This window comes from Aptenodytes forsteri, unplaced genomic scaffold (assembly GCF_000699145.1).
Source record: "Aptenodytes forsteri isolate BGI_AS27 unplaced genomic scaffold, ASM69914v1 Scaffold282, whole genome shotgun sequence".
In the NCBI taxonomy this organism is placed as follows: Eukaryota; Metazoa; Chordata; class Aves; order Sphenisciformes; family Spheniscidae; genus Aptenodytes; species Aptenodytes forsteri.
This window is the reverse complement of record NW_008794089.1, coordinates 3,777,492-3,787,175: the sequence shown is the minus strand read 5'-3', so window position 1 is coordinate 3,787,175 and position 9,684 is coordinate 3,777,492. Positions and strand designations below refer to the sequence as shown.

Genomic DNA, 9,684 nt, shown 5'->3' with positions numbered 1-9,684 from the left:
AGGAAATGGATGAAACATTAAAAAAACCCTATCAATACAGAGAAAAAGTGGAGAATCATTCTCTTTATATTCATAGCAGACGTTAAGACGCAGAAAACAAAAACTTTACAGACTTAAAGTGATTACAGGGTTTTTTTTTTTTTTGCTTTTCTTTTAATTTTGAACTAAATAAATAGCCTGGCACACCATGAAATCACATAGTCTAGTCCATGGGCCAATTTTTCCTGCTTTTAATTTCACTTATAGACTTCAATTGATGTCACAAACCTAGCCTGCTTGCCAAGCAAGAAACTCTTTGCTATACTGCGTCTTATATACTCCCATCATTAGGCGGCAGCATTGCCTCAGTCTTAGACAATTCTAAAACTCATTCAGCCGCTACAGGTGTTAACATGTGCAGATCAGAGGACATTTTAATGTTGTGGTATCAATGGGATCATTTGATGTCATAAGTGGTGCCTTTCATTGTAATTACAAGTGTAGCACTACAGCAATGACATCTAATTTGTTAAAATGTTTAAGATTTACAATAGATGTTTTGTACCCAGCAATATAAACAGGGTTCTTTAGGGGTAGGGAATAGCATTTAAAACCCTTACTAAAAGCACTTGCAGGGCAAAGTATTCCCACACATTCCCAAATTCAAACTAGCTCTATTTTTGCAGAGAATGGCAACTGGTCATTTAAAAACAGAACATAGCTTCTTCATGACTACTGTGCAAGGAGGTTGGAACAGTTAGCTCTACATACTTGTCGTAATAGCATAGACGCCGCTTTCTCTCCCTATCCTAACATCCCTGTCCAAGTGGCGTATCTGAGACTGATGGCACACAAAGGATAAGAAGCTGCCCCTGCACAGAAGCCACCTTTGTAAAAGGGCCCTTTGGTGGCTTCATAAAAAGTAAGGTCTGAATGTGAGCGTTCAAAAGTTATTATGAAAGGCAGAGCTGACAAATCCATCAATAAAATGTCCTTCAGCAATGCAATTGTTGAAGAAGGATAACATACTATAGCTGTAAGAAGGCTAAAATAGACATGTTTTTTACACTTTTTACTTATGCAGGAGGCTTTGTTATGCAGGAGATTTACATTAAAGCAGGAGATTTTGGTACGCACATTTAAAAGAAAAGACTTTTATCTATAACATGATATAATGTTTTCTTTTAGTACATTCCTATTACTGAGACGAGACTTTGGCCTTCTTTAACTGATAAACATATTCATTCATTGGAAATTGTAACTAGGTTTCAGAAAGTCTTCACCTACAAATCCATTGAAAAGTTTGGAAAAATTGAGTGCTAACATTCATTTTCCCATTTTTTTGATGTAAGAAGAGGAGGAAGACATTCTTCACATCATGCCTGACAAAAGTTAGAGATATGTGACACAATAGTCACACCTAGGCCAGGAGATGGAAACATGAGTATTGCAAGACAGCCTGCCCTATAACCATTTCTAATAAGCGAGAGACAAGACTTTTAGTCAATATTGCAGACAGCAGCAACGTTATCCCATTGGTTTCTTGACCTAATTCTCTCAGTTTCACATTTGCCTTCCGGCTTTTCCAAGAAAGTAAATAAATAAATAGTCAAAAGGATGAAGGAGAAACACATTGGATTATATCTAAATGTGCTGCTTAGCAGACCAGCATGGGAAGGGAAAGGTGATCAGTCTGTGCGGCAGGGCAGGCATCAGCCATTCACCAGAAGCAGCCTGTGGGGATCCATTAAAAGTTTCCTCTTCCCCTTTGATTCGTCAAGCTGTGTAATTTGGGGAAGCTGATTACTTTGTTCATTTTGTTTGTGATATGCGTGACCTCTATTGATTCAAGGATTAATAAAAGTCCTCCTTTTTTTTCAGGTGCATGCTTTAAATATGTTATGAAAAAGTTGGATTATATAAAAATTTCCCCGCTGTGAGATCCTTGCAAAGGCCCTGAATTCATCGGAAGAATTTAAGTACGTTTGTGTCTCCATTCACACTAAGCAGGTACAAAAATCTTCCCCCCCGTCCCCGGAAATATGCACATGCTTACAGCTCAGCATATCATTAACTATTTTGCTGAATAAAAACCAACTTCTTCACTGGCATGAAGAAGTTGGTTTGATATTGGACTGGGAACAAAGGAGTTACTGACACATAAAATATTTAACACATTTTGCCTTTTTAAAGTAGTGGCGAATTTGGAACAAACCTTATTTCCACACTATGGCATTATTTCCAAAATACACTTACTTTTATGGCCAATATATTATGACAGAATAATGAATTATCTTTAAGGAATGAGCAAAATGACAGCATGTTAGTAGTTTTCAGTGAGCATTGCTTTGTACTGAAACTGCAATGGTATATTAAATTTGTTGAATAAATGCTATTCACAGTATTATTCTTCACACCTTGGTGTAAACTGTTTATTTTGAATGGTTACAGGCTATATTCTGAATTTTATTACATGCATTATTTGCACTTTTTATTATGGCAGAAAAAAGGCACTGGATACATGTTTTTTTATATGATACTCCGTTTTACTTCATGTACTGCCTTTTAATGCCAAATGCCACAATATACTACAAAATCAATGTGAGTTACAAATTATTAGAAAGATATTAGAACTACAAAGTATTTAAAAGATATTAATCATATGCACATAATATAGTTTACTTTCATTAAACAGGTAAGGAGCATTTATGGGGTTCTTTGGTAGTAGAGGTGCGATAAATACAATTGCAGACAATATCTGCTTCCTATTTTTATTTTTATGCTATTCCAGAATTTGATGTGATTAAACATATTCACCCACTCAGTGGCCAAAATAATTAACTTGGTGACATTAACCAAGAGAGTCACTGAATGCTTTTATTTAGACTGTATAGCACTCTTCACCACAAACAGGGCAACTAATTTCAACTTGAGCAAGAACGAACCTTTGCTAATAGATATCAGAGAACTGCAAGTTCAGCAACAGTAAAGTCAACGTTGAGCATGTGGCCCACATATCTTTGTGCATCCAAGAAACTTTCCTGTGCAGAAAAGCCTAAAAGTCTTAACCAGCAAAGCCAGCCAGAGCATTCCTGTGGTAAAAAGCAGCTATGAAAGATTTCATAAAGCTTTACTTTCAAATCAAGCTACAGAAAGTCATTTGATCTGCAGATTGACCAAAAAATGTGTCATGAGTCTAGTACTGAAAAAACACACTCGGTGATGCAGAAGACACATAAAACTATATTCAGGATGCTAAGAACTTGTAAAAGTTGAATCTTTTCATGATTTTTCACCAAATAAAGACACTTGCTAACAAATAGCATTAGCATCGTCATAAGAGTTGACGTTCAAAGATTTAATTTTTTTTAATTATGAAAACCCCAATGGCTTACATGTTTTTTTGGATTTTATTCTACAGGTTCATTCCGTGGAACTGAAAACAATATGAAAAACAGAGCTTATCTCTAAATGACACATGCAAAAGTTAGCACTTAATGTATTTCTAGGAGTATAAAGAATTCAAGTCAATGTGGGTCAATTTTGCAGAATTTCATGTATAATTCCTTCCTTTTAATTAATTATACATTTCAGCTCCCTGATCAAAGTTGAGTGAGCTAGCTCCCATTTACTGCAAAGGAAGAAAGCCTACGTGATGAGTTAGCCTTACCTTCTTATCATTCCCCCCTGATAAATTATCAGTAAGTAGCAAAGCTGGGGTAGGCTTACAGATTTGAGAGTTTTATCTGAACTGTCATATGCTGCTGAGCTTATAGATCTATAAGAAGGGACACTAATGATTTCTGAAAATGTCTGTTCCATTTCTGTTACAAATCTTCTTTCTTTTGAAAATTTGGCACTTTAATCTTCATTCATGACTGAAACTGTAAAGATTAATTTGCACCAGAAGAATCCCATTCTTGTTTTAGTCACACTTATTCATCATTCCCTACTTCAAATCACAAAATAAAAAATACCAGTACTGCAGTAAGTCTAGTTTTCTACTCTTTTCAAATCAGTAATAAAAGGTTTCAATTACATGAATGAAAGAAGGAGGGGATCCTTAGAAAATTCATTACAAAACAAACTATGAAAAGCTATAGATAGAAGATTTAGGATTTGTGGTAGTTATAACTCAAGGGATTACTTTAATCATAGAAAATTTCTATAACCTTTCAGCAAGGAAACCAAAAATATGCCTTTTTAATAATTATGTAATAATAACCCAAAACATTCTTAGAGTTTGAATCTGCTTATTTGTATGGGAAAAACACAACCCAATCTTTCAATGAGAAATATCACTTTCTAGGTCACTGCAATAGCATGAAATCAATACTGTTTGATACCTTGCTATTTTCCAAGACATTGCTTGTCATTCCTCTACATAAAAGATAAATCAAGACAAAAAGGAAAACTTTGAAATACTGAGATCATTCATTCACTGCACTTCAGAGAAAATATGGGCAGCCATTTTCTGCAGTACCCTAGAAAACAATATAAAAGGCCCAAACTTCTGAACTGTATAAATTTATCTGCACTGTTAGTTACCATTATGCTTAAGTAGGACATCAATGGCGGTTTCCATTTTTGGTTTGTCTTCCTCTGTTTGTCCATTTTATCATTGTAGATAAAGACTGTCTGTATACAGACAGTAAAACTTTTAACTTTACACAGAGCAAATAACATCATAGCATTGAGTGGGTCTGGTCACACTGAGAAAAGTTATGCACATACAGAAGTCTTGGATGATTAAACACTTTGCACTTCAAGCTGCTTCGAGCAAGGATTGTTTTTACCCTGTATTAGGCAGGGCCCTCTAACAAAGAGACTCCAATCCTCATACAGGGCTCCACTTCCAATTAAAGCAATATTTTCCTGATATTGGCATGGAAAAACATTTTTTATTTCCTTACCATAAACAGCATGCGTTGTTATATTTCTTGTATTCATCTGCTGTTCTAGGTAAATTTGGATTTGTAATCCAGTCCCTATCTTTAGGGTAGGGATTTGCTTTTGCATGTTTGAAGAGCTCTTCTTTCCAGCACATAACAACAGTGATGGAATTGCAGACAAGGACATGCATGATGCTGATGGTGGGCAAATAATGAACATTCTGCTTCAGAAGAAGCAAAGGTTGATATTTAGAAGGCAGCGAATACTGAGAAAATAGCAGCAAGATTATAGTCACCCTCTTTTAAAATTACTTATATTTATTTTTTAAAAAGTTAAATATCACAGAGAAGAAGAAAGAGGACAGAAATGACAATAACTAGATTTCATCTTCTCCAGAATTCATTATTAGAATTTACCCCAAGTCAGACCATATTTACTAAAATCTGGCAAATTAGACCCAACCTTTGGCCTAACTCCCCATGAGTTTCAATAGCACCTTTCCAGAGGTGCAACAAGAATTGGGTTCTAGTTAGCCTTGAAGCTCTAAGTTCCCTATAAAACACATCTGATAAAATTCATTTTGCAGGGGTAGCAGAAGATAGGAAAGATCCAATATTCATTCCCCAAAAGCCTTCCATCATAGCAGCTGAAAGGTGTAAGTCTAGAGAGAGGTCAGTATCAGCATTAATCTGGACTGCTGAAAGGCTGAAGTAGCACACCAGCCTATCCAGTGTCCATTACTAGTCACTGGGAATGTTTCTACTGATTTCAAGTGGCACTTACCAGTGTCTTCCCTTGGTGTTGCTTAAACATCAGATAAAGTATACTTTTTGTTTCTTTAAACTATGTAATACTTTTTTTCCCCTCCTTTTTTTGGGGGAGGGGGAATAAGGATTAGCCCTTATTCACTTTAGTATATATATTTTGGACATTGTTAGACTAATTTTAGAAAACTTCCACTCTACTAAAAAATAGACCGGGGGGGAACCCTAATTATATTTCTTAAAATTATTTCATTTTAATTTAAAAACCTGAAAGTTAAGAGTAGAAATAACCCAAGGGATAACAGTAGTTATCAGGATACAGTCCACACAGATCTTTTTTAAAAGAACATTAAAATCACTACATTATTTTTTTAAATCCCAATAGATCTTTCTTACAGTAAATGCAATTAAAATAAATCCCTTGATGTAGTGTCTGCTTCCTAATACCCACTGCTTCCCAGTATATCTTAACTGAGCACAAACCACATATGGGGGAATGAATGATGAATCTGCCTTAAGGAACAGTGGTGATATCTAACAATAAAAATGATGCAAAAGAGATCTCATCGTTGTCATTCACAATTGTCAAACTCAAAACAGGGGGAAAAAATCGTAAGCCTGAGGAGTCTCATATCCTGAATCTGCTGTTGGGGAACAAACACTTTGCAGCTTGGGTTATTTTAATGAACACATCACTTTAAACTATGCCTTTCCCATCTGTTCTGCTTTCTAATTACATATGCAAAAAGAAGCTCATTCACAACCGCATCCTAATGGAATCTTAAACAAAACTTGGATGAGATTTAAATATTCTGTGCACATCATCTGTATTCAAGGCATCAAGCAGCTTCTTCTCCATGAGGTGTTTTCTTGTTTTCTAGACAGAAAGTTGAGGCAAGGCAATGGATCACTGAGCCCTGGCATACAAACCCCCTGCATACAAAATAACCACAGTGGCGTACAAAAGACAAGGAAGAGAGTATAGAGATCTCCCTTTCCTCACACCCCCTTTTCAAGTACCAGGACGCAAATCTTTCATTGCGTGTTTATGCATTGCAGCACTGGGGTTTTCCTAACAACTCAGGTCATGTCCCTGGCAAGAACTAGCAAGTGTATAGCTAATAGATAGCAGACACTGCCTCTGCAGTGCCTCTGCTGAGCAATGAAGCCCTGATTAGCAGATTCTTATCCAAGATTTTAATGATGGTCAGATCAGGAATAGCAAAGTTTTATTGACTGTGATTGAATACCATTTACAGCACTTCAAAATCCAGATACAAGCTCATTATGACACTTCTGGTAGTTCCTTGTAACTGTTGTGATCCCTCCTTAGTAGAGATGGCAGAGAAAAAGGAATTAAGATATTCCTGCATGTGATCTATACCATTTCTATAGCAATGAGATGCCTAAACACTTTAGTCACCTAAATGGTCCTGTTCCCATTAGTGCAGTCCACAAAGTGACGGAAGGCAAAGCTGAATTTCTGTAAGTTAAATAGTGATGTTCTAGTCCATCTTGATTAATATTTTTTTCCCCCTCAAATGATTGTACATGAAAGATGATTAAATGCCATAATTCAGTCTTCAATATCTTGTTCTGTGACAAGTCTTCAGTGATAAAAGATAAAAACTGAACCTCCTGTCTTGCAGAGACTCGCTGTGGGAGATTCTGTAGTGAATATAGTTTCTGCCATTGTGCTTCAGTGTGTGTACCAGTGTTTCAGTGATGTACAAACACCACTGCCTTGAAATGCTCACTGTTAACAAATAAAAGCTACGTGATTATTTCATTATACTCATTATCTGTTTTCTATCTATGTTTTTTAACTCCAAATCTCCTGGTCTGTGTCTCCCACCAGAAATTTTTCTCCCTTGACATGCCCTGCTCATGATGTACTCCCTCTGGCTGTTATTTGCCCTGAAAGACTCTTAGCCCAGCAAGTACAAAAAAATGACCTGGCCTAGCTCCTGCTGTTAAATACAGCAGTTCTGAAGTCCAGCTCCCTTGATGATTGCCAACAGCCAAACTTTGCCTGCTGCTACTGATGTTTGTAACACCTGCTTGGGCTCAGCTCCTGGACTGCTACAGAACCTGAACACTGCTCGCTTTTCTTCTCTCTCTGTTATTCTTTATCCATTTCTACTAGTGTTTTTTGTTTTTCTGGGTTTTTTTAAAGCTGCTTCTTTTGGGATTGACATGAAAAAATACATTCAAGAGCATGCTCAGGTTGAAGATTTTTCCCTAGTGTTTCCTATCCAGGTTAAACCTGCTTTTCCTCTATACAAATGTCTTTTCCATCTGCTCAAAATTTCAGACCTGAATTCCCATTTTATAGGAATTTCTCAGAAGCCGGTTTCAACCCAAATGGTGATGATTTCTCAAAACTCAGAGTTGTTAATAAAGCAGTCTGAAATATTTTTTCTGACTATCTTATTCCTTTCTTCTTGAGTGCTGGAGTGCTAAAATCACTACACATTTTGATAATTTCCCACAAAAATCGTAAGTGAAGCCAATGAATTCTCATAAAGAGGTTCTCTTTTCTGAAACAAAATAACTGAGGGGAAAAGAAAAAAATCAGTCACCTCTACTGAAAGTTTCTGAATACTTAAAAATCGCTATCTGAATCTTTTCTGTATGCAAGTTGCCTAGAAAATTAACAACTAGAGGGAGCTATACCACTCTCTTGTGCCAACATTACACTACCACTGACCCAATCCTGAGAACAGGACAGGACTCCTCCCTACCAGCCTCATCAATTAGCCACCGCTTCCAAATGCTTCTGTGAGACAGACCTTGCTCATGGTGTTACAGGAGCTCTGATGTTATCAGTGCCATGCATGAATACAAGTTACTGGTACTGTTTAATCCATCTTAGTAAATGTGCCTCCCTCTCCTGTTTTTTCTTCAACAAGCAGGAGCACAGAATTGTGTAATATTGTGAGATGACTTTTGAAATCTAGTATACAGCTGATCCGAGGGTTTTGCAGGGTTTTCTGTTTTTAACAAAGCTAAAGGATAATTTTTTTTTCCCATTAATGCATATATTGCAAGCAGTACCCAGATCCTTAGCCTTTCTCTCCATTAAGAAAAAATATGTTTAAAAATTACTCTGTACTGCATCCATTTTGATGATGAAAGCTCATATTATGCCTTCTATTTTGCTAATAGCAAAATATTTATTGATATCATATGCAGAGTTGCAACAACATGGGAGGAACAATTTTATTCTTTATTTTAATTTGCAAAATAATAGGTTCATTTCAAGATAGGACTATATCACAGCAGAATTCAACTTTTTAGGGCAATGATTTGCCTGAAGTCTATGGTAAACTACTAATAAATATTGACTATTCCCTAACAAGTTTATACTCCTTAGAGCCAAAACATAACACTGTATAGGAAATTATAATCATGTGAGACTGTACTAGGGAAAAAAGCCAGCAGAAAAAGTTAAAAGTTATAACGCTAATAAAAGTAACAGTGTTCTTACCAGTGCAATCAAATGTTAATTTACCCACATGGGATTAACTAATCTGATACACTATAGACACTAACCAGGGAATGAAATTCTACTAGGATTTTTATTCAATATAAATTAATGAGAACTCAAAGTTCATGCAGCAGAGCATTTCAAAAATTAAACTATAATAAGTTAAAAGCCCCAAATGCACACTCCAACCCTTGTTCTTTAAACTTTAACCTACAGAAGGGAGGAGAGTATGGAAATGCTAGCTTTAGAGTAGGAAGGTTCAGCTTTCAGGGTCTGGGGGAGGATTCAAAGCAGGATTTAACTTCAGGTACCCTGAATCATCCCCACTTCTCCCCCTGCCTCCGTTAGCCCTCTAAGACTCTTAAAATGGCATGGCTCCCCAGGGGGCTGAAATTAATCTCTCTGCAGTTCCCATGCTACCCATTGAAGCTGTTCAGGCTACAGATTGAAACACTTGTTCTGAATATATTTTTTCTACACTGTCAGTCAAGACTGCTGAGTGTAACTCTGCTGAGAAGAACTTTTGCATGTCCAGACCAACTCAATATACCCACTCCC

At 36.4% G+C, this 9,684-nt stretch overlaps 1 protein-coding gene across 1 annotated transcript in view; it reads right to left on the bottom strand.

Annotated features, from left to right (window-relative positions):
* The window catches only part of CNTNAP2 (contactin associated protein-like 2), a 972,464-nt gene that overhangs the window by 841,009 nt on the left and 121,771 nt on the right, over window positions 1-9,684 (bottom strand). The window lies entirely within an intron of this gene.